General features: G+C 47.9%; 1 non-coding gene and 1 pseudogene across 1 annotated transcript; both read left to right on the top strand.

The window, feature by feature from the left end:
* Positions 1-6,963: 6,963 nt before the first annotated feature.
* On the top strand, positions 6,964-9,842 carry LOC125363624 (annotated as a pseudogene).
* A 12,015-nt stretch (positions 9,843-21,857) lies between these two features.
* LOC125363741 lies at positions 21,858-21,964 on the top strand. Its single transcript, XR_007213322.1, has one exon. It is a non-coding gene; the product is annotated as a U6 spliceosomal RNA (small nuclear RNA).
* Positions 21,965-24,688: the final 2,724 nt, after the last annotated feature.

Below are 24,688 nucleotides of genomic sequence, written 5' to 3'. Positions count from 1 at the left end.
ACTCTAGCTCAGGGTCTGGGCACTGTCCCTGAGCTTCTTTTGTTCAAGGCTAACACTCTACCACTTGGGCCACAGTGCTACTTCTGGCTTTTTCAGTGTATGTGGTGCTGAGGACTCAAACCCAGAGCTTCATGCATGCTAGGCAAGCACTCTACTGGTTCAGTCACATTCCTAGCCACCACCCTATATTTCTTGATTCACAAATGATGTCCAAGTCAAATAAATATACCTACCCTCTCGCAGACCAAAACAGAGTCACCACTGAAGTGGGTCTTTCATATATAAAGAGTATTACTGTGGACGGTCACAGCTCAACCATTCCAGGAGCTCAACCATAGCCCAGTGTTGGCTCCAGGTGTCACAGCCCTTCTTAGCTGTGCTGTCAAAATGCCTCAGACTATTGTTCATTCTAGAGCACCCGAATATAGGTGTCCAGTGCTCAAATGAATGCTGAGGAGACCCGTCAGCTAAGTGAAAACAGTAAGGTAGAGATGGGGAGAGACCCCTTATATCCAAAAGAAAAAAGATTGGAAATTTGGCTTTCTTGGGACTTCTATGCCTTTTATGCTTTCTTTCCTTCCCCTTCTATCCATGCATCATGAGTTGATTGGGCAACTGGAGCTCAGACCTGAATACATTTTAGAATGAAAAGTTCTTATCTATAGAAACTCTTCTTCAAATTTCTAAGCACAGAAGAACAAACGTTTTAAAAGGCCAGGTGCCACTAGGTCATGCCTGTGATCCTACCTACTCAGGAGGCTGAGATCTGAGGATGGAGGTACAAAGCCAGCTCAGAAGACTCCATCTCCAATCAACCAACAAAAAGCAAGGCTAGAAGCATGGTTCTGGTAGTAGAGCACCAACCAAACAAGCCAAATGATCACAAGACCCTGAGCTCAAGCCCCAGTACCATTAAAAAAAAGAGAGAAAAAGGGGCTAGGAATGTGTCTTAGTGGTAGAGTGCTTGCCTAGCATGCATGAAGCCCTGGGTTCAATTCCTCATTCCATATCACAGAAAAAGCTAGAAGTAGTGCTGTGGCTCGAGTGGTAGAGTGCTAGCCTTGAGCAAAAAGAAGCTCAGGGACAGTGCCCAGGCCCTGAGTTCAAGCCCCAGGACTGGCAAAACAACAACAACAAAAAACAAACACAACAAAAAAAAGAGTTTTTAAGAGCTCAGTAGACTATGTTCCTTCATGTACATACTTTGATGTTCTGGGTGCTAAGGTCCTGTCCAGACAGGTAGAAGTTTGACAGTCTTGGGAAAGAGAGAAGTAACAAAAGAGGGAAATAAAAAGTCATATCAGCAACTTCCTTCCATTTGGTTCCTTAATTCCTCCTGCCTACCTCATCCCTCACGACGAATTTCCTTCATGAGTCAGGTGGACCAAGTCTTTCCAGAAGGAAAGGTTTTTCTTTCTGGAGAGAACAGACTCCAGCTCCCCGCAGGCCTGGGGCTGGGAGCTGCGGGCCTCTCATTTGCTACTGGAAGTGTCTAAGTGGTCACTGCTAGCACTGAGTCACGACATAGACGCTTCCTCTGCCAATTTTTCTGCCAGGTTTTTAACAAACCAGCCCTAGGTATGGCTGAAGTTTCATTTGGCAAAAAAAAAAATAAAAAATCAGAGTTCTGGAACTCTCACACAGCATGCTTATAACCCCCTCCCTGGAGAGGCCCAAACACAAAGACCATGGGTTCGATGTCAACCAGAGCAACATAGTGAAACCCCCTTTCAAAAGACAAAAATTGCTGAGGGTGTGGCTCAAGTGGTACCTGCCTACAAGGTGAGGCTCTGAGTTCAAATTCCAATACTGCAGGTGAGGGACACCCACAAAAAGAGAAGGAGGCTGAGATCTGAGCATCATGGTTCAAAGCCAGTCCAGGTAGGAAAGTCTGTTGAGACTCATCTCCAATCAACCACCAGAAAACTAGAAGTGGCAGAGTGACAGCTTTGAGCGAAATAGCTAAGGGACAGCGCTGAGAACCAAAGATCAAGACCCAATAACAGCACACACATTTAGTTCAGAGCTTAGCCGACTCAGCTTGCTCTTGAAGTGTGCAAAGGTCTTGTAGAAATGCACAGAAAAGCTGCTCTTGCTGAAATGCACAGATTCTTCACATAGACCTGCAAGTGCCCAAATGAAAACTTGTCATTCATTCCTCCATTAGCATCTCCTTTTTTCTTTGGTATATGATATGATGTGTATGTGTGTGTGTGTGTGAGTGTGTGTGTGCGTGTGTGAAAGAGAGGGGGTATGCACACAGGCAAGCTGGTTCTGGGATTTTAACTCTGTGTCTAGGCACTGTCCTTGAGCATTTTTGCTCAAACTTAGCCCTCTACCACTTGAGCCACAGCTCCACTTTCAGCTTGTTTTTGTTTTTGTCTTGCCGCAGATCTCCACCTCCTGAGTAGGCAGGATTACAGGCCAGAGCCACTAGCCCCTGGCTTTGGGGTCTGTCTTTGCTCTGAGCAGTTTTCTCTGACGTCATTCTACCTTGGAATTCTAGAAGAACAGGCCTGGTAGATAATGTCTATGACAAGAGTCCTCAGCCGCTGCTCCACAAATATCAGAGACCTTATCCTGACTACTTCCTCCACGCTGAGTCCTGAGATAACAATCCACCAGACCACACCTGTTGTAGAGATTGTTTAATAAGTATGTTTACTTCTCACCCCAATTCGTCCTTTATTTAAAACTAATGATTCGGCATGCTGGTGGCTCATACCTATAGTCCTAAAAGGATTATAGTCTCAGGAGGCTGAGATCTAAGGAACTCAGTTCAAAGCCAGACTAGAGTCTTTGAGACTTTAACCTCCAATTAATCACTTAAAAAGCCACAAGTAGAGCTGTGGCTCAAGTGGTAGAGCGCTAGCCTTGAGTGAAAAAACTTAGAGAGAGTTCGATATGACAGTAAACAAACCTAAAACGAATACCTGTACTCTGAAGATGGGCTGAAGCCTTCCCTCTTGCCATACATGCTTGTGTTGTGAAATAAATGTCATTTCTCTATCCTTCACCACTTCTACTCTTTACTTGGCTCATTGGAGTTAGTAGCCAGAACCAACATATTGGAACCCTTCATGTTGGGCCTCTGGCCTATATCTCTTGGTAACAATGTATTATTTATTTATTGTCAGTCATGGGGCTTGAACTCAGGAACTGGGCACTGTCTCTGTGAGACTCTTATCTTGAATTAACCACCCCAAAACTAGACAGTGCCCAAGCCCTGTGATCAAGCCCCACAACCAACCAACAATAGATAGATAGATATGCACACACATACACAGACACATACTTGAACTGGGTACCAGTGGCTTACACTTGTAACCCTAGCTACTCAGGATACTGAGATCCAGGACTCTGGTTTGTGCAGACAAATCCCAGAAATGGAGGATGTCTCAGGTGGGAGAGCACTAGCCTTGAACAAAAAAGCTAAGCAAGAATATGAATGAGGCCCTAAGTTCAAACCCCAGCACTGATACACACACACACACACACACACACACACACACACACCTTGAATAGTCTACCTTCTAATTAATCAGTCACAAGTGAAATAAACCAATTCCAGGTCTTACTGACAGAAAGGAGATTTATGGAAAGATTTCTGAAGTCTTGAAAACCTCCGAGTGACATGGAAAGCCAGGGAGGCTCACTGCGCAGCCGCAGGCCTCCGGAGCCCGTGCACAGCTGTGTTTGGCTGTGCTACTGCGGCTGGAATGGATTCCACACATCCCTCCTATTCTTAGCCTCTGATTCAAGGTCTGCACCAAGGGTGCAGTGGCAGGAGCCCCGATTGGATGCCAAACCAGGGAGGCTGCAAAGAGAGCCACGGGCATTTCTGCTTCAAGTTAGCATAGCCTCCAAACAGAAAATGGGATCTGATGACAAATGTCACAGATGTCAACTGTGATTATCTCTGGGTGGTTGCCTTCTAGGTTTTTTTTTAACTTACTATGGAGACCTTTAAATATAAATAAATGTGGGCAGAACATTAAAGTAATTCCCATTGCAGCCTGGCGCCAGTGGCTCACGCGTGTAATTCTAGTTCCTCCAGAGGCTGAGATCTTAGAATTGCAGTTCAAAGCCAGCCAAGATAGGAAAGTCCCTGAGACTTATTTCAACCAGAAAAGGCTGGAATTGCAGCTGTGTCCCAAGAGGCAGAACATCAGACTTGGGCATAAAAGCTAAGGGACCACACTTAGGCTCAGTACTAGCACACACAAAAGGTAAATGTCATCTCCAGTTCCAGTTATTAGCTCACTGGCAATTTTGTTTCTTTTACCTCCATCCATCTTCCTTCCCCAGTTCCAAAGTAAACACCGGTCAACATATCACAAGAAGTTACCCATAAATAAGTTAGTACTTATCCTAACCAAATAAACACGGTTCTCAAAGTATTACCACATGTATGTTCGTGTGTATCTATGTGTTCATATGTGTGTGTATGTGTGTGGGTTTAAGCCAAGGGCCTCACACAAGCTAAGCACACAGCCCACTACTGAGCTCTACCCTATCCCTAATAGTAGAACATTAATGTCAGTATCGCCTCTTAAAAGAAAAAAAAAAGCTGGGGCTGGGAATGTGGCTTAGTGGTAGAATGCTTGCCTAGCATGCGTGAAGCCCTGGGTTCAATTCCTCAGCACCACACACACAGAAAAAGCTGGAAGTGGCTCAAGTGGCAGAGTGCTAGCCTTGAGCAAAAGAAGCTCAGGGACAGTGCTCAGGCCCTGAGTCCAAGTCCAGGATTGGCAAAAACAAACAAAAAAAGCTTACCAAAAATCAGAGATGTGTGTGTGTGTGCGCGTGTGTGTGCGTGTATGTGTGTGTGTGTGTGTGTGTGCGCACATGCTATTCCTGGGACTTGAATTTAGGGCCTCAAACTCTTAGGGTTTGTTGTTCTTGTTTGTTTGTTAGGTTTTTTTTTTTTTTTGCTCAGGGGTGGTGTTCTACCACTTGAGTTATACCTCCACTTCTAGCTTTTTGCTGGCTACACTGAGATAAAAGTCTCTCAGATTTGTCTTTCTGGACTGGCTTCAAACTTTGATCCTTAGATTTCAGCATTCTGGATAGCTAGAATTACAGGTATGAGGCACCAGTTCCCAGTAGAAAATCAGAGAGATTCTTTTGCTCAAGGCTACCTCTGTACCACCTGAGCCACAGCTCCACGTCCAGCTTTTCTTTTTCCTTTAGTAATTTACTGGACATAAGAGTTACAGACTTTCCTGCCCAGGCTGGCTTTGAACTATGATCCTCAGATCTCAGCCTCCAGGATTACAGGAGTGAGCCACTGGCTCCTGCCTAACTCTCTTCTTTATGCTATTCTCTTTGACTATCAGAGAATAAATAAAGCTATCCTCACTTTAAATTTGTTCTGAGGAACATGAATCCACAATGGAGCATGCCGCACTGCCCCCCACCCCCACCCCCCGGCCAGGCCTGATGGAAAAGAACAGTTAGGACGAAGCGTAACTGAGGACGATATAAGGTATGATTTTCATCCCAAGTAACCAAAACACCCCAGTGAGGGCGAAGACAATAAACCCACATGGCCTGGAAGAACACTGAGAGTCACCTGGGCTCTTGCTGCTCTCCAAGGAGGCACTTTGCCTGCCTCCTCTGTGCCAGTAGTCTTCCATTGTACCCTGCCACTCCTCCAGGGAGTCCACTTGTGCAGCCAAGCTTCTCACAGGTGACAGGAGCTCAGTGAGCCAAGCCTGGGGAGAGGACTCTAATTATAAACCAGGAATTAGAGCACATTTAATTCCTGAGAGCCTTGTGCTAAAATCCTGGCTGACAACAGCAGCAGAAGGGGCCATCTCCTGCTGTAAGCTGGCAGCCTAATGGGGACCTATGTCCCACAGGTCTGCTTATTTATTTATTTTTCTTTTTGCCAGTCCTGGGGCTTGAACTCAGGGCCTGAGCACTATCCCTGAGCTTCTTTTGCTCAAGGCTCGCACTATACCTCTTAAGCCACAGTGCCACTTCTGGCTTTTTCTGTTTATGTGGTGCTGAGGAATTGAACCCAGGGCTTCATGCGTGCTAGGCAAGCACTCTACCACTAAGCCACATTTCCGCCCTATTCTTGTATATTCTTTTTTTTTTTTTTTGGCCAGTCCAGGGGCTTGGACTCAGGGCCTGAGCATTGTCCCTGGCTTCTTCTTGCTCAAGGCTAGCACTCTGCCACTTGAGCCACAGCGCCACTTCTGGCCATTTTCTGTATATGTGGTGCTGGGGAATCGAACCTAGGGCCTCATGTATATGAGGCAAGCACTCTAGCCACTAGGCCATATCCCCAGCCCCTATTCTTGTATCTTCTTAAGCATCACTAGCCTTATCTCTCACACAATGTGTGTGTGTGTGCACGCACGTGTGTGTGCAGCCAGCATTGATCCTCCATCTCAGCTTTCTGAGTATCTAGGATTAAGATGTAAGCCACCAGCATCCAGCTACATGATGTTTTTTAATTCTTGCAGAAAGAAATATGCTTGGCTATTCCTTCCCATGCCTGAGCCAAGCAGAGCGGAGGCAACCCGAACCTTGACATGGGGCAGGTGCTGGGTAGAGGCTAGGCTCCCTCACGCAACTTGCCCTTGCAGAATCACTACTCCAATATCAACTGTACTCTCAAATAGTGGAGCTGTAAAAGGCCAAAGTAACCATTAAAGGTCCTTCACAACAACAATGGAGTTGTGGTAGACAAAACACAGGCACGGTGCCCGGAGAGAAGCCACACTCCTGGAATGTGCTCCCATTTGAAGTCCTCTCCCACAGTGATGGCCTTAGCCAATGTGGCCTGACTTTGCCAATGGCCTGCTAAAGAAAGCCACCATAAGAGCCTTGTGAGGTGCTTGCACTTTAGCTCTGTCCTTGGAGTACCCCCTGTTTTAGAACCCAGCTACTCTGCCTTCAGAAATCCCTGGCTGGCCAGCCCACAGGGTGGGGTGGGTAGAGTGGAGAAATATGGAGAATGAGCTTCCTGGAGGGAAACAGGAGCCCAGCTGGGCTCCAGTTGGATGCAGTCACCTGAGTCTTACCAGGTGAGACAGAAGAACCTACCTGCCTGCCCACAGGCTCATGGGAAATACCAAATCAAGCCACTAAGTGTCAGGGTCATTTGTTACACAGCAGTAAGTATCTGAAACAAGTGGGAATGTACATGCAGTACATACCAGGGAGAGTAAGTCAGCAAGGAAAAGGCACAGCCCGGGATAGAAAACCACAAACACAAAGAAGCACAAAGGAAACAAAAAACCAGAAGGGAAGCCATGCTCAAATTAGAAAACATGTTTGCTACTCATTAGGTTATCTTTTTAAGCTACTTATTTTAGAAGTGCTATGAGTGATGGTAAAAAGTCTGCTCTAAGGATTACCATTCCTTGGGGAAAGTCCTGCCAGGGATCCAGGGAACAAGCTGGCGACTCCCAGCCCAGAGAAGGCTGAGAAGAACCAGAGATGTTCTGGGGCTAGTGTAAGGCAGAATGGCTTCCAGAAGTGATGGACATCTTTTTATAGAAAGGTGTCTGTCAGAAAGTAAGGAGCTGCACCACAAGACAGAATGTGTAGCTGGGCACAGGTGGCTCACACCTATAATCCTAGCTACTCAGGAGGCGAAGGTCTGATTTGAAGCCAGCCCAGGCAGGAAAGTCCATGAGACTCTTATCTCCAATTAATCACACAAAAAAAGCCACAAGTGGTGGCTCACGTGGTAGAGTGCTGGCCTTGAGCAAAAGGAGCCCAGGGACAGCACCCAGGCCCAGAGTTCAAGTCCCAGGACTAAAGGGAGGGGGCAGAGGTAGCATGTGTGTGTGTGTATCTGTCTATCTGTCTGTCTGTGTCTGTGAGACTAGTCTGAGAAAGAAAAGACCTTTCCTGAGTCCCCAGTGGCTGAGACAGTGCTAGTTCAGCCCGCAGCTCAAGGACCTTCTTACTGAGACTTGTGGCTAAGTCTTGAACTCTCGCAATACATCAAGTCAACTTCAAGCCAAACTACAATGCAGTTGTCCTCAGCCAAGGGCTGACACAATGGGATGTACAAAGCTGGTATGAGTGAACGAACACTGGTTGGCTGAAAAATACATTATGTGAGGTCTATGAAAATTTAGGGAAATTACAGGGTGGGTAAGGAAGACAACATTTGGGGAAGTGTTTTTTAAATTTTTTAGTATAAAGGTGATGTATAGAGGAATTACAGCTATATAAGTCAGGTCATTAGTGTACAGAGATTTGCATGTATAATTTTACTGTCAGCAAATAAAAAGGCACACTTTTTTTTTTTTACAATGTCACTCCTTTCCTTGCTCTCTCTCAGGTTTTTTTTTTCTTCCATTCCCACCCACAAGTTGTATAGTTCATTTTCAACAGACTATGTAGTAAGTACCATTGCTGCAGTTATTCACCCTTTGCCCTTCCAATTCTGTAGGGAAAGTACTTTTAAAAAATAAACAACTTACCAAGTGCCAGTGGCCCAGGCCTATAGTCCTAGCTACTTAGGAGACTGAGATCTGAGTTCTGTGATTTAAAGCTAGCCCGGGCAGAATAGTCCAATTAGCAAAAAGCAAGAAGTGGCAAGAGTGTGACTCAAGTGGTAGAATACCATCCTTGAGGAAGAAGCTGAGAGATTAAGCTCTGAGTTTAAGCCCCAGTACCAGCACAAAAACAAGCAAAAAAAACTGGGCATCTATGGCTCATACCTGTAATCCTAGCTACTGAGAAGGCTGAAATCTGAGGATCATGGTTCAAAGCCAGCCAGGGCAGGTAAGGCTGTGAGATTCTTATCACCAATTAACAACCAAAAAACTGTACGTGGCTCTGTGGCTTAAAGTGGTAGAGTACTAGCCTGGAGAGAAAATGCTCAGGACAGTGATCAGGCCCTGAGTTCAAGCCCCAGGACCAAATAAATAAATAAACAACTTGCTGGGTGCTGTGTCTTGGATGCTCATGTCTCACTTCCCTAATCCGAGCTACTCAAGGGACTGAGATGGGAGGATCTCAGTTTGAAGCCAGTCTAGACAGAAAAGTCCTCAAAGTTCCATGTCCAACTGACCAACAAAAACAGGGCTGGAAGTGTGGCTCCAGCGGCAAACTGTCAGGGTGAGCAAACAACCAAAGCAAGAGCACGAAGCCCATGAGCAGGGAAAATAAAACAACATACCGTTAGGTTACAGGGACGCATGACTGTACCCTAGTACAAGTCTGAGATAGGGACTTTTGCAGTTTTGAGGCCAGCCAAGGCAAAAAGTGTGTCAGACTCCACCTCCGTTAATAAAACCACAGTTGTAGTCAGCAACAGGGAAGCCTCAATAGAAGAATCACAGTTCAGGTAGAAAGCAGACTCTATTTGAAAAAAAAAAAAAGAAAGCGAAAAGGGCTGTCATCATGGATCAAGTGATAGAATGTCTGCCTAACAAGCCTAAGGCCTTGAGTTCAAACCTCAGTACTGCAAATAAGCAAACAACTTATCTTGGCAAAGCAAGACACTACAAAGAACATAAAACTTAGCCAGGGAGCAGTGTGAAGAAGAGGAGAGAATGACCCGCAGACAGACCAGAGCTTCATGGCCCCACAACTTCACCCAACACCATCATCCCCAAGAGAAAGCCTGGAGGTGATGCTATTGGACAGAAAGCAAAGGGCAAGGCTGAGCCAGGTGGTCTGCTGTACCTGCTCCTCCAAAGCCAGAGCCCAAACCTTAAAAAGCCCCTGCAAAGAAGAGAGAGACGGCACCAAAGGGAAGAAGGGGAAAGCTGATGCTGCCAAGGATGGGAATTAACCCTGCAGAAAACAGAGATGCCCAAACAGACCAGACACAGAAAGCCGAAGGTGTTGGAGATGCCAAGTGAAGTGTATGTAGTTTTGATAACTACTTCTCGTGACTGTACAGGTGGCAATACTTTTTATCAAGTTTTATAAAAGGCAGAATTTCATTTTACTTCTTTAAAAAAGCTATGTTGTTAGTACCCGGAACACTTAAGAGGGAAAGGAGCATCTGCCACTAAGAGAATGTCTCCAAAGCTGAGCGGCTTCTTGCTGGCTCCCAGGAGCCTTAGCACAAACACCCTGTGATGTGAGAAAACTCAAAATAGCTCTCATCCTCCTCATCCTCCATCATCAGCCTAGACTCAGCGCCCTTAGAACCAGAGGCCAGTTGGGACCTTGACCCTCCCTGCCCCCCAGTTGGTTTTTCCAAAGTGCCAGGCAATCTGGACTTCACAGTGGCAGCATCCAGATGGTGTTTCTTAAAAGGGCAGTGGTTTCCTCTTCAAAAGTGTGGATTTTCGGATTGATAATGCTGCCATTGTCATTTCCTGAAAGTCAGAGTCAGCTAGTGAAAAGCTGTTAAACAATATGTTTAATATGAAATGGCAACTCTGGCCCTAAACTACCCCTATTCAGAGCTTCAAAGGAAGACATCATTGGGTTTTATAGTGGCTTTCTGATTTTGATAGTTCATCTAAGAAGGGAGTTGGAAATTTGTTGTATACTGTTAAAAAAGAAAAAAAATTGTCTGTCTATGTCCTCCTTGAAATACCATGATTGTTTATGAAAAGTAGCTTTAATAAAGCTGGATAGCATTTGACTTTGGAAAACACACACACGCACAACTTGGCCAGGCATATTGGCTCACACTATAATCCCAGCACTCAGAAGACGACAGTAGGATTGTGAATTTGAGGCCAGCTTGGCTACATAGCAAGACCTTGTCTCAGAAAAGACCAAACAACATATTTTATGTCTGTTCTCTCTATTTCAGGATTACAGTTTATATGCACGTACTTGTATATAGATGGTAAGGGGCAGAAAGTAAGTAAAATAAAAAATCAGGAACTCATTGTCCATGTTGTGCCGGAAAGTTTGGCTGTGAGCTTGAGTCCTAGCCAAAGTCGCAGTGAGCATTGGCCAATTCCACTTCCCGAGGTGGATTCAAGGTCAGATTCTCTGGTGTTCCAGAACACCCTGGCCACCCACTCAGGCCCAATCACATCTTCTCAGGCAGCTACTCCAGATCCAATCATTCCCTAAGAGGTGCGCACTGCTGCTATTCAGCCAGAATCTTTGGGACGTGAGCGCGGGGCTTCGGCATTGAGCTTAGGAGTCAGGATCTTGTTCAATCACTTATTTAGAGCAAAGAGCGATGTGCTTGCAACACTTCTGGTTCCCCTTGTGAAATGAAGATGTGCCAAGCTGTCTCTCTGAGTTCTTCCTGTAATGAGCTTTTTCAAATTTCCCGAGTCTTTGTATGCATCTTTTTTTCTCCTTGACTAAGACATGAGCACAATGACTAGCCTAATGAATGTCACAGTCAGTGGGGCTCTTGGCACGGTAGCTAAGATGGCTTCAGGAGCAGGGAGCTCATAGAGCAACCTGATCTACCCTTTGCTCCAAGCTCTGCTTCCAAGAGCCAAAGGCCACTCAGCCCTCCCCTCGGGAAAGGGGCATCCTGCCACACTCGCCTCCTAACTGACTCAATGGGAGGCTGTCCACTCTTTATTGGAACTCCTTGTCCCAGCTGCTCTGCAGCCAGGCCTCTGTGATCTTAAGGGGCAGAACTTTCTCCTGGCTGGCTGGTCCTACATTCAGTGTGTGTGTGTGTGTGTGTGTGTGTGTGTGTGTGTGTGTGTGTGTGTGTGTGTGTGTTGGGAATGGGGCTTTTTGTGCAAAGCTGGCACTCTACTACTTTGGCCATACCTCCACGTCTGGCTTTTGGTGGTTAACTGGAGATAAGAGTCTGTCTCACAGACTTTCCTTCCCAAGCTGGCTTCAAACCATGATCCTCAGATTTCAGCTTCCTGAGGAGCTGGAGTTACAGGCATGAGCTACTGGAACTCAGACAGCCCTGCATCTTGATGTTTTTTTGTTTTTGTTTTCTTTGCCAGTCCCAGGGCTTGAACTCAGGGGCTAGGCTCTGTCCCTGAGCTTCTCTTGTTCAAGGCTAGCAATTTATCACTTGAGCCACAGCTTCACTTCTGGCTTTTATGGAAATTTACTGGAAGTAAGAGTCTCATTGACTTTCCTGCCCTCACTGGCTTTGAACCACAATCTTCAGATCTTAGCCTCCCGATCAGCTAGGGTGACAGACTTGAGTCACCTTGCCCAGCAAGTTCTGCATCTTCACCTACCTTCCAGCCCATTGTTTTATATTCCTCGAAAAACCCCAGCTCTCTGGAGAGGATTCCCAGACCCACCCTGCAGCAGCCAGTGACACGAATTCTCACCCAGCAGGCTTCTGGAACTGCTGGAGTGTTCTTTGTGAATGACAGAGATAACAGTCCTGGGTGTTGGACTCCAGCTTGGTGGGTCCACCATGCAGTTACCCCCAGGGAAGGCAGTACAGCACAGTGGGTAATAGTGACCTCCTGACCTCAAGCCCTGCCAATTCCCCTTAGCCTGGCTGTGCCTCAGTTTACTCATCTTTATTGATATGGGCAAAAAGATTGTGATAGTCTTGTCTATCATTGAAAGAAATATTTCAAAGGCTTGTGCTACAGCATGTGTGAGGCCCTAAGTTCGAATCCCAGCATCACCCCACTCTTCTGCAAAAAGACATACTGAATAATACAACCATTAACATTTGTCATAAGGTTCTAATGTTAACTATATGAAGTGAAGAGTTTAACGTGCTTATTTTTCTCTACCTGTTTCAGCTAGTACAGAGGCTTGAACTCAGGGCCCTGTAATCTCACTCAGCTTGCTTGCTTGGCTGTTGCTCTACCACTTGAGCCATGCCTCCAGCCCAGCTTTTTGTTGGTCATCTGGCAGAGTTTTCTGCCCAGGCTACCCTCAAACTGCAATCCTCCAGATCTGCCCAGACCAGCTTAGAACTGTGATCCAGTAGATTGTAGCCTCCTGACTAACTGGGATTATAGGCATGATCCAGCAGCCACTGGCTTTATAAAGTTGTTTTTTGTTTTTTGTTGTTGTTTTGGTAACTTTTGCTTCAGAAAACAATCCCAACTGACCCCTGCAATCCAGCAAGAGTACCGGTCTCTCTCCACCTGGGCTGCAGAATGCCTGGTTCCAGCCCAGTGGTGCACCCCAAAATGGTTTTCACTCACAAGTCCTTGGGTTTCTGTGGCTTGCTTGCTTATTTATTTATTTAGTCGGTAGTGGGGCTTGAACTCTGGGCCCAGGCGCTGTCCCTGAGCTCTTCAGGCTAGTGTTGTACCACTTTGAGCCACAGTGCCACTTCCTTCTGTGGCTTCTGTACACTACACTGAAAACACTCGGTCCCCCGGTTGGGCGTTTGTATATTGTACAAGGAGGAGGAACACTGCCATGACAGGAAAATGTAGCTTGACACATGAATACTAATGTTCAGAGTCTACTTTGAAAGATGCTGAGAGGCTGAATTTCAAGAAGGGAAACAATCATTTCCACAGGGCTATCAGGGAGGGCTTCCGGAGGAAGGGAGCATTTGTTGCATAATATGCCAGGGTTCATGACGCCCCAACTTCTGAACAACACGTTTTCTGCAAAGCCTGTAAGGACCTGAGGCTCCTGGGCCTTTGGCAAAGGGCGAGAAAAGATGCTCAGAAACAGTTCACCGGAGCAGAGTTAGCCCAGAGGTCGCCACACCAAGCCGGCTCTGCAAGTCAAGAGTAAGTTCTAGTTCTTGGGGCGATCGGCAGTCTCCAACCTCTTCTCCAGCTGGCAAAATCCAAGTCCCAGTCACTGTGAGTGCCAGGCCTTGCCCTGGGCTTCCCCTTCCCCCTGGAGAAGAGGCCACGCCAGGATCCACCTGACTCACCTGGCACTCACACCGAGTGGCTCGGAAGGACAGGCCGGAGAGCCTAGCGCGCCCCACCGCCCGCCAGGGAGGGGCGTGGCTTCTGGGCCCCTGATTGCCATCCCATTGGTGGAGCCGGTGGGGAAGGCGGGGCTAGGCCGCCCCTTAGGGTGATGGACAAAGGTTGATGAAGGGATTGGGACATGGAAGCGTGGCTCCAGTGGCCGAGGGCCAGTCTTGAGGGGAGAAGGCCAAGAAGAGCACAACTCAGAGTTTTGCCTTGAATTCAAACCCCAGTACCTGCCAGGGCGTGAATAGGCCCTGACCCTCCAGCCTGGCTGGGTGGGAGGATGGCAAGAACCTTAACCCAGCGGCCACACCGAGAAGGGGGGGGGGGTGGCGAGTACCCTCAGGGGACTCGCAGCTGCCTGCCCGGCGGCTTTGGGCTCCCCCCCCCCCCACCCCGGACTAAGTCCAGCCACCACCCCTTCGGCTGTCCCCACAGGGCGGCATCAGGAACAAGGGGCATCACAGCTGGCCATTGTTGAAGTGCTTTGTCTTTGCTGTTGAAAGATAACCGTGATAAAATACTTGAGTCCCAATGTCCTAGGAGCCAAAAAACGATCACCCCTCCCTGGACCTATTGGTGAAGGGTGGCTGCTTTCTCCTAGTGTCTGAGCGCTTGTTGTCCAGGCAAGCTCCTGGTGTGGGTTGGGGGTGGGGGGGTGTCTGAAGCTCACAGTCCAGTCTGACACTTCAGCAGTTGTCATTGGCCTTTCTTCAGGCCACTCTGCACTTGTTACAAAGACTTCTGAAAAATACCTTTTGGTCCAAGACTTGAACTCAGACCTTTAAACACTCTTGCTCAGCCTCCTCGTTCACAACTGGCACTGTACCACGTGAGCTCTGCCCCCTCTTGCAGCTTTCTGCTGGTTAATTGGAGATTAAAGTCCTAATGATTTATCTGCCAGGGCTGACTTTGAACTGAGATCCTCTGATCTCAGTCTCCTGAGTAGCTATGACCACAGGCCTGAGCTACTAGCACCTCACTCCAACAACAAAATATTACAAGAAGTTTTGCGTGTGAATGTGCACATGCGCATGCATGCGCCAGTCTTGGGACTTGAACTGAGGGTCTGGACATTGTCCTTAGGCTTTTGTGTTCAAGAATGGCACTTTACCACCTTAGCCATAGCTCCACTTCTGGCTTTTGGGGTGTTTAATTGGAGATAAGATATTCATAGGCTTTCCTGCCCAGGCTGGCTTCAAACCTCAATCCTTAGACCTCAGCCTCCTGAGAAGCTAGGATTATAGGCATGAGCCTGCGGTGCCCAGCAGGAATTTTGCTTGTACAAAATCAAATAAATCAGCCACAACTGTGCCTACTAAGAAAAAGGTATCTTCCTTGTAAGCAAAAGAATGAAGAGAGATAATTGAAGGCACTGGAACACTGGTTTAGGGACCAATCTCTTTTTCTGCCAGAAGTTAAGTCTAAAAGGACTTGAAGATAAGTCACATTTGGGGGCTGTTTCCTAGCTGCATCATCTTGGACATGTGTTCTGTTTGTTTGTGTTTTTGTGCCAGTGCAGGGGCTTAAACTCAGGGCCTCTCACTCTCCCTTGGCTTTTTCCACTCAAAGCTGGTGCTCTACCACTTGAGCCAGCTCTAGTCACAATGCAAACTCCCACCCGGCTTCCAAATGATACCGAGACATGCTGAGTTGGGAGAGCAGATGCGTTAACATAAAACATAAATCACCTGCGAAGTATGCAGGGCCCCAGTGGCACTCCTGAGCTTGGTCTGCCCTCCAATGTCAGGCTTGCTCCAGCAGCTTCAATAAATGCTTCACCTGCTAAGGACAAGGAGACGGAGAGCGCGAGATGATCTGTCTCTGGTTTTCCCTGGGTCCCACCGCGGTCCAGCCCAGGTGCTAGGAGCCAGCCCAGTCTCCAGCCAGTAGAGCCAGATGTGGGAGAGAGTGAGAGCAGATAGGGGCTGCTGAGAGCAGAGCATCCTCTGACGGGAGAGAACAATGGAGCTCAAGCCCTCCCTGTCCCCCACCCCCGCTGGAGGAGATCCGTGTGCAAAGGCGCACACAGCCAGAAGCAGACATGCAAATTATGGAGATGCGAGGACAGGTGGCACCGCACGACCTGCAAGGACAGGACCAGGGTGCTTGCACTCAGCACCCCGCTGTGTTGGGGATCCTTCTGGGTGTCTGTTCTTTGGGTGCCTGCCCTCGGAGTAGGGTTTTCAAGTTAGGCTGCCCAAGTGAATCATGGATTGGGTTCTGGTAGGGGAGACAGGGACTACAAATGGGGGGAGGGCCGGGGGAAACTGCAGGTTGACCCTAGTGGTGTGTGCCAACCTGGATTTTGCATCCGAATAGGCTGAGAAGAAGGAACTTGGATGAGCCTCCTATCTTCCCTGGGTCAGTTTCATGGCAGACCCTTTGCACAGATGTGTGTGTGAGCATGTGTGTGCGCACCTGTACTAGAGCTTGAACTCAGGGTCCGGGCACTGTCCCTTAGCTATTTCCCTTCAAAGCTGGCACTCTACCACTTGAGCCACAGCTTAACTTCTGGCTTTGTTTTTCCTGCTGGTTAATTGGAAATAGGAGTCTCACAGACTTTCTTTCCAGGGCTGGCTTCGAATTGTGACCCTCAGATCTCAGTCTCCTGAAAATCTAGGATCCCACATGTGGAGAGCCACTGGTGCCTTTTGTTGTTTTTTGTTGTGCTTTTGTGTGTTTTTGTTGTTGTTGTTTGCCAGTCCTGGGGCTTGAACTCAGGGCCTGGGCACTGTTCCTGAGCTTTTTGTCCCTCAAGGCTGCACTCTACCACTTGAGCCACAGCACCACTTCTGGCTTTTTCTGTCTATGTGGTACTGAGGAATTGAACCCAGGGCTTCATGCATGCTAGGCAAACATTCTACCTACCACTAAGCCACATTCCCAGTTCTGCCTGGTGCTCTTGTGTGAGCTCTCTGTGTCTCTGTCTGTGTGTGTGTGTGTGTGTGTGTGTGTGTGTGTGTGTGTGTGTGTGCTGGGAATGGAACCCAAGCCTCTTTTAGGTAAGCAGTCTATCCCTTGATCTACACCCCTGCCCTTTTATTTTTGAGGTAGACCATAACTTCACCTTCTGCTTCCATCTCCCAAGTAGCTAGGATTTTAGTTGTGAACCACAACGCTCTTAATTCCCTCCATAACTTGGCGAGGTATGTGTTCAAGACCTATTTTACAGATGGAAAAAAAAAACAATGAAAGGATGGTGTTTAATTTTCCAAATTTTATCTCTGTAGAGATGGGGATCTCACTGCAGTATCCAGGCTAGTCCCCAAGTTCTAGACCCAAGCCAGCTTCTTGTCTTACTCTCCAAGTACTTGGGACTATAGGTGTGTACCACATAGCTACCGGGATGGTGTAACTCAGTGAGCTCCTAGGCCTACTGGGGATTTTGAGCAGATGGCTGCGGGTGGACAGGGCTGCAGCTGGGGGAACTGTGCGTGTCAAAGCCGGCTTGGTAAGTAGGCAGCCCTGTTACAGATGGGTGGGGGTGAAGTCACCAGGCCCTCTGTCCTCGCCAGTGGGGGTCCCCAGGCCTTAGAATTCCAGTGTGGGTGAGACTGTGTCAGCCTTCCCAATTGATGCTCTTGGAAAAGCCCCTGCCTCTGCTATGGGCTAGCATGCTGTGTAATTTCCTCTGCGGGTCAGTCCTCCACTGAGAGTTATGACAGTGCCATGACTCAGGCCCCAGGCTGATACTGACAAGCCACCAGCCAGCTGCTCCGTGGTGGCAGGAATGGCTGCCTGCTGCCTTCCCCCTTTTCTGCTTGGCTCCAGGCAAGGGTTCAGGGTGGGACACACCAGACCTGGGGCGTCTCTCAGGAGGCAGAAGCTGCTCTGGGGTATGGCTGGGGACAACCATGGCTGAGATTGACCTTCCGCCAGCTCCTCCAAGGAAGCAAGGTGTTGGAGCTAGGCCTGATGTCCCCACCCTCCCCCTATTGGGAGATCTGCCAGGGGAATTTGCTCTTCCTGGAGAAAGGTGCTGGCTTAGGCAATGAGAACAATAGCCACTCAGGGGCTACCTGCGCGCCTTCCCGTACGCGTATGACGTGAGCACCAAGTATGGACAGGACCTCGGAACTCAGCAGCTGACTGAGCTCTTACAGAAAAGAAAGATAAGCTTTGGCCTCCTTGTTCTGGGTTAACAGAGCCCCTTGAGGGTGGGACCCCCCCCCCCCCCCAAGGTGTCAGTCATACTTCTGGGCAATTGGAAGTCACATGCTCTGTGTCACTGAAGCTGTGACTCACACAAGTACTTGCCAAAGCTCATTCACAAAGGGGTGAAACTGCTGTGTAGGCATTTTCCTTGTCTCTCTCTCTGTTTTTCCTTTTCTTGGCAGTGCTGGGCTTTGAACTCAGGACCTCCTGCATGCTAGGCAGGAGCTTTATCCTGTACTCAAACCACGCCCCCGGTGCATGTCCACCTCCAGGAGGAAGTGGCCATTGCCGAAGATGGGCCTTTCCTGCTGTCCACCTGGAACCAGGCTAGGAGTGAGTTCTGTGTCCCCAGCCTCTAGAAGTTTCCAGAGAAGTCTGGGAGGTGACTGGATGAACAACAGGAAAAGGGAAGGGGCGTTTGTAGGACCCCCTTCGGCCCCCAGTTTTTGATGTGGGTCTTCCCTGGGGTCCTGCTCATCATTGGGCAGAAGGGTGCTGTGTGCTCCCCAGAGGCTACCTGGACTACAGAGTGAGCTAGCTAATGATCAGCTGTAACAAACAGGCTCATGGCTGCCAGGGCTCACCCTTCCTCTGTGTGTGTGTGTGTGTGTGTGTGTGTGTGTGTGTGTGTGTGTGTGTGTGTGTGCATACTCGGGCTTGAATTCAAGCCCTTGAGCTCTTGCTTGGCCTTATGCTCCAGGCAAGAGCTCTGGTGCTCAAGCCACACCTCCACGTGCAGGGCTTTGCGGGCGAGTTGGAGATGGAGTCTCTTGGATTTGTCCGCCTTGGCTGGCTTTGCACTCGATCCCCACTCAGCTCTCAGCCTCCTGAGTAGCTAGGACTACAGGGATGAAGCACCAGCTCCTGGCCTGCCTCCTTCCAGGAAGGGGAAGCAAACCCTTTTGGATGGATTAGAGCCATGAGGTATCTGAGTTGTTTGTGGACTTCTAAGATTTTTCAATTATGATTATTATTGTGCTCCATAATGTTTGTTTTTTATGTTTGGTGACCGATGCTAAGAGCCCAAGCGAAGCAGCCCGCCAGGCTGGGAGGAGCGAGCCGTTGCTTGTGTGTCTGGTCAAGCTGCCCCGGGCCAGGCTGTCCCAGGGTCAGGTTGTCCCAACAGTGTGAGGGAGCAAATCCATGCTTCAGGCTTCACCTGCCCTCCCAGCCCTCCCCTGGCTGGAAACCCCCTCCTCGATTGCTCCAGAGGTTAGGTCGTGCTTACATCAGTTGTCACCATAGCTACATCTTGCTACAGAGAGGGCAACTAGGCTCCTTCACCTGGACCCACTTTTTTACTTTCTTTCCTTTGTTCTCCCTTTGCCTTTTTCTTCTTTGGAAATCGAATTGCCTCCTGATCAACTCAGCAGATGGGGTCCGGCACCCAGAGAGGCGGTGACGCTGGAGAGGGAGCTCTGGATGGAGAAAAGGATTCGGGGAAGGATGCCCCCTTGGTTGAGATGCCTGGAAGACACCAGAGGTGGAGTTCATAAAGCAAAGTAGTGACACGCACATCAGCCACTCCTTAGGCTGACCCCGTGCAGAGCAGAGCGAAGCTCCAGCGGGACAATTCAAACTCCAGTGCACTGCGCTGCAGGCAGGCCAGACATTTTTGTCCCTGCCCCGGGCTTTCCACTGGCCGGGGCCTTCTACAGACTTCACCATAAACAATGCAAACTCGTCTGGCAACACAGCTTTCAAAGACTGTTGTCTCTAAAAGGAAATGGGCACTACGTTTTCCCACAAGAAGTCCAAAAAGATGTGATTACTCAGAACTCTCTCTCGACATTCTTGGGAGCATTTGAGAAATTTCCCAGTACTTCCCATGGGCCTCCGTGCGGGAAGGCAGGCTTGCGCGACTCACACGCACGCCCGGAGTGGTCTCGTAGCAACTGCACAAACCATTGCGTAACTGTGTGTGTGTGTGTGTGTGTGTTACTTTGATAAGGAAAGGAAATGCAAATATAGAAGTAATAACTTCTGGTAAATGTATGCCTAAAAGATGACTTTTCTTTGCATCCTCTTCCTCTCATCTCAAGATTCTTGCCCTTAAAATCTCTTCTCTCTCTGAAATAATGTATGTAATTAATTCTGTGAGATGCCCTACTTTTTAGCACTCAAAATGTCCCTGGAGCCCAGAGATGGATGCAGGGACTCTAAGCAATCAGAGCTTTTGCCCACCAGCCGCAGAGTGAAACCCCAGTCAGGAGAAGATCTAGTAGTGAAAACACTACCGATAAAGTTTCGGGGCCTATAGAACCTGTCCCCATGGGGCTGGGGATATGGCCTAGTGGCAAGAGTGCTTGCCTCGTATATATGAAGCCCTGGGTTCAATTCCCCAGCACCACACATAGGGAAAATGGCCAGAAGCGGCGCTGTGGCTCAAGTGGCAGAGTGCTAGCCTTGAGCACAAAGAAGCCAGGAACAGTGCTCAGGCCCTGAGTTCAAGGCCCAGGACTGGCCAAAAAGAACCTGTTCCCACCACCATGAGGCCAGACAGTTTATCTAGTCAGCTCCCACCATGAGAAAGCAGCTGTTCACATCTGGGCCTGCAGCACACTTGGAGGAAAAAAATGAGGTTTCTCAGGACTCTGGGTGAATGTTGGCAGGTAGACATTGTTTTCAATTCTTTTTATAAAATTTTTTATTGTTATTATAAAGGTGATGTACAGGGCTGGGGATATGGCCTAGTGGCAAGAACTCTTGCCTCGTATACATGAAGCCCTGGGTTCAATTCCCCAGCACCACATATACAGAAAATGGCCACAAGTGGCGCTGTGGCTCAAGTGGCAGAGTGCTAGCCTTGAGCAAAAAGAAGCCAGGGACAGTGCTTAGGCCCTGGGTCCAAGGCCCAGGACTGGCAAAAAAAAAAAAAAAAAAAGGTGATGTACAGAGGTTGTCTCAACTCTTAAAGAAGGATCTGTTTGGTTTGTTGGTACGGGGGTTTGAATTTGAATTCAGGGTGTCCACATTGCTTGGTTTTCTTGCTCATGGCTGGCACTCTACCACTTGAGTCATATCTTCAGCCCAGTTATTTGCTGGACTTTTGGACTTTATTTGGACTTTTCTTCTTTGGATGGCTTCTTTTTTTTAATTTTAATTTTTTTTTTTTTTTTTTTTGGCCAGTCCTGGGGCCTGGACTCAGGGCCTGAGCACTGTCCCTGGCTTCCTTTTTGCTCAAGGCTAGCACTCTGCCACTTGAGCCACAGCGCCACTTCTGGCCGTTTTCTATATATGTGGTGCTGGGGAATCGAACCCAGGGCTTCATGTATACGAGGCGAGCTCTCTTGCCACTAGGCCATATTCCCAGCCCCTGGATGGCTTCTAAATTCAATACTCTAGGTCTCAGCCTCCTGAGCTGCTAGGATTAAAGAGCTACCATGCCCTGCTTAAAAAAAACACTTTTTTTTTTTTGCCAGTCCTGGTGGGCCTTGGACTCAGGGCCTGAGCACTGTCCCTGGCTTCTTTTTGTTCAAGGCTAGCACTCTGCACTTGAGCCACAGCGCCACTTCTGGCCGTTTTCTATATATGTGGTGCTGGGCTTCATGTATACGAGGCAAGCACTCTTTGCCACTAGGCCAAATCCCCAGCCCCACATTATTTATTATTATCTCAAAATTGTTGTTCAAAAGAGTTTTAATTCAATGTCAGTTTATGTGTACAATTCATTTTGATGTCACTCCTTCCACCATTCTCTCCTTATTCCAATTGCCTTGTATCCTTGTATGTTGTTTTTTAAAGAGGAGAGAAAAGGGAGGGGATAGCGGAAGGGAGGAAGAGAAGGAAGAACAACAAAAGGCAAAAGGAAGGGAACTAAACAAAAGTTCTAGCTAGGCTCATGTTTGTAACTCTAGCTTCTCAGGAGGCTGAGGTCTAATTATCAAGCTTCAAAGCCAACTTTGGGTGCTCGCTTCGGCAGCACATGTACTAAAATTGGAATGATACAGAGAAGATTAGCACGGCCTCTGCGCAAGGATGACACGCAAATTCGTGAAGCGTTCCATATTTTCTGTCTTTGTAGCAAAAAAAAAAAAAAAAAAAAGCCAACTTTGGCAGCAAAGTCCATGAGATTCTTATTTCCAGTTGAGCAGCAAAAACCTGGAAGTGGTAGAGCAGTAGCCTTGAGGGAAAAAAACAACAACTCAGAGATGGGGTCCAGGCCCTGAGTTCAAGTCCCAGTACTGGCACCAAATAAATAAACCAAAGTTCTAGATCTGTGCTGTTTAATATGGGAGCTGCTGCCTACTGTCTACAAACTGTTATTGACCTAACCCTGGGTGTCGAAGAACCTCAGGGCCTTGCTACTAGGCCTTGCTTCACACCGAGCCACACCCTAGCCTGGCACTGAGCATTTGAAATGGGGATGCTCTGAAATGAGATATGCTATAAGTATAAAATATATATTGTAATTTTAAAACCTTAGGGGGGGGGGCTGGGGATATAGCCTAGCGGCAAGAGTGCCTGCCTCGGATACACGAGGCCCTAGGTTCGATTCCCCAGCACCACATATACAGAAAACGGCCAGAAGCGGCGCTGTGGCTCAAGTGGCAGAGTGCTAGCCTTGAGCAAAAAGGAAGCCAGGGACAGTGCTCAGGCCCTGAGTCCAAGCCCCAGGACTGGCCAAAAAAAAAAAAAAAAAAAAACCTTAGGGGGATGGGGATGGGGCTTAGTGGTAATGTCCTTGCCTAGCATGCATGAAGCCTGGGTTCAATTCCTCAGTACCACAGAAACAGAAAAGGCCAGAAATGGAACTGTGGCCCAAGTGATAGAGCACTATCCTTGAGCAAAAGAGCTCAGGGACAGAGTCCAGGTCCTGAGCTCAAGCCCCACAATAGAATAATAATAATAATAATAATAATAATAATAATAATAATAATAATAATAATAATAATGAATGAAACACATTATAGTTAATTTTACCTTTTTTTTTCCTCTTAATTTTACTACTAGAGCATTTACTGCTCTTCTGTGATCTGTACCATATTCCCAAGGCAGCAATGCCCTGCGCAGTGCCTTCCTGGTGACTGGTATTTAGCTCAAATCTTAATTCTATTTCCACTTCCCACCAAACTGCAGAGATACTTTGCTCTGCCCTTGCCCAAGTGTATGGCTACCACCACATAGATCTAAGTATTGTCCTTTAAAATCTCTTTTATTTTTTAGATGGGATCTCTCTTCTTGAGCTGGGAATGTGGCTTAGTAGTAGAGTGCTTGCCTAGCATGCATGAAGCCCTGGGTTCGATTCCTCAGTACCACATACACAGAAAAAGCCAGAAGTAGTGCTGTGGCTCAAGTGGTAGAGTGCTAGCCTTGAGCACAGAGAGGCTCAGGGACAGTGCCCGAGCCCTCAGTTCAAGACCCAGGACTAGCAAAGAAAAAATAGATTTCTTTTTGGACGTAGTCACCCCTTCCCTCCCTCTGACCTAGTTTTTCCCTCCCATACCCGCCTACAAGTTTATAGTTCATTTTCAACATAGTGTCTACTGAGTATCACTGCTGCCACATGCAAATTTAAAGGCTGCATGGGTGGTACCTTTTTACTTTTTTCTTTTTTTTTTTTTCCTCCACCAGTCCTGGCACTTGAATTCTGGGCCTAGGCACTGTCCTTGAGCTCCTTTTGCATTCTACCACTTGAGCCACAGTTCCACTTATAGCTTTTGCTGTGATTAATTGGAGGTAAGAGTCTCATAGACTTTCCTGCCTGGGCTGACTTTGAACTATGATACTCAGACCTCAGCTTGCTGAGTAGCTAGGATTACAGGCATGAGCCACCAGCACCTGGCTCCTACTTTATTTATTTATTTGTTTTATTTTATTTATTTTTTTGGCCAGTCCTGGGCCTTGGACTCAGGGCCTGAGCACTGTCCCTGGCTTCTTCCCGCTCAAGGCTAGCACTCTGCCACTTGAGCCACAGCGCCGCTTCTGGCCGTTTTCTGTATATGTGGTGCTGGGGAATCGAACCTAGGGCCTCGTGTATCCGAGGCAGGCACTCTTGCCACTAGGCTATATCCCCAGCCCTATTTGTTTTTTTTGGCACAAAAGTTTAAACTTAGAATTTGAGCTTCCCTGACTTGCCATCAGCACTGGGGTCACCTGTATTCGTAGCTATTCAGGAGGCTGAGGTTTGAGGATCTCTGGTTCGAAGGCAACCCTGAGTGAAAAGCCAAGCAAGAGCAAGAGGACCTGAGTTCTGGTATGTGCACCCGTGTGTGCACACATATACACACACAGTTGCAAGTGAGTAAATCATGGTTTTACACCATGCTTTAAAATACAAGGTTACTATGTTTCTCAAGTCTGTCCATAGCAGCACAGAAATCTATTTCTTCTTCTTTCCTTCCTTCCTTCCTTCCTTCGTTCCTTCGTTCCTTCCTTCCTTCCTTCCTTCCTTCCTTCGTTCCTTCCTTCCTTCTTTCGTTTCTTCCCTCCCTCCCTCCTTCCGCCTTTCTTCCTACCTTTCTTCCTTACTTTCTTTCCTTCTCTCTCTCTGTCTCTCCGTGTCTCTCTCTGTCTCTGTCTTTCTGTCTGTCTGTCTGTCTCTCTGTGTCTCTCTCTCTCTGTCTCTGTCTGTCTGTCTGTCTGTCTCTCTCTCTCCTATTCTCTTGACTGTCCTGGGGCTTAAACTCAGGGCCCGGGTCTGTCCCTTAGTTTTCTCCCTCAACGCTAATGCTCTACCATTTGAGCCCCATCTCCACGTCTAGCTTTTTGGTGGTTAAATGGAGTCTCCCAGACTT

The sequence above is a fragment of the Perognathus longimembris genome, chromosome 14 (genome assembly GCF_023159225.1).
Source record: "Perognathus longimembris pacificus isolate PPM17 chromosome 14, ASM2315922v1, whole genome shotgun sequence".
Taxonomy (NCBI): domain Eukaryota; kingdom Metazoa; phylum Chordata; class Mammalia; order Rodentia; family Heteromyidae; genus Perognathus; species Perognathus longimembris.
Note: the sequence above shows the minus strand (reverse complement) of the source record. Positions and strands in the feature narration are given on the sequence as shown.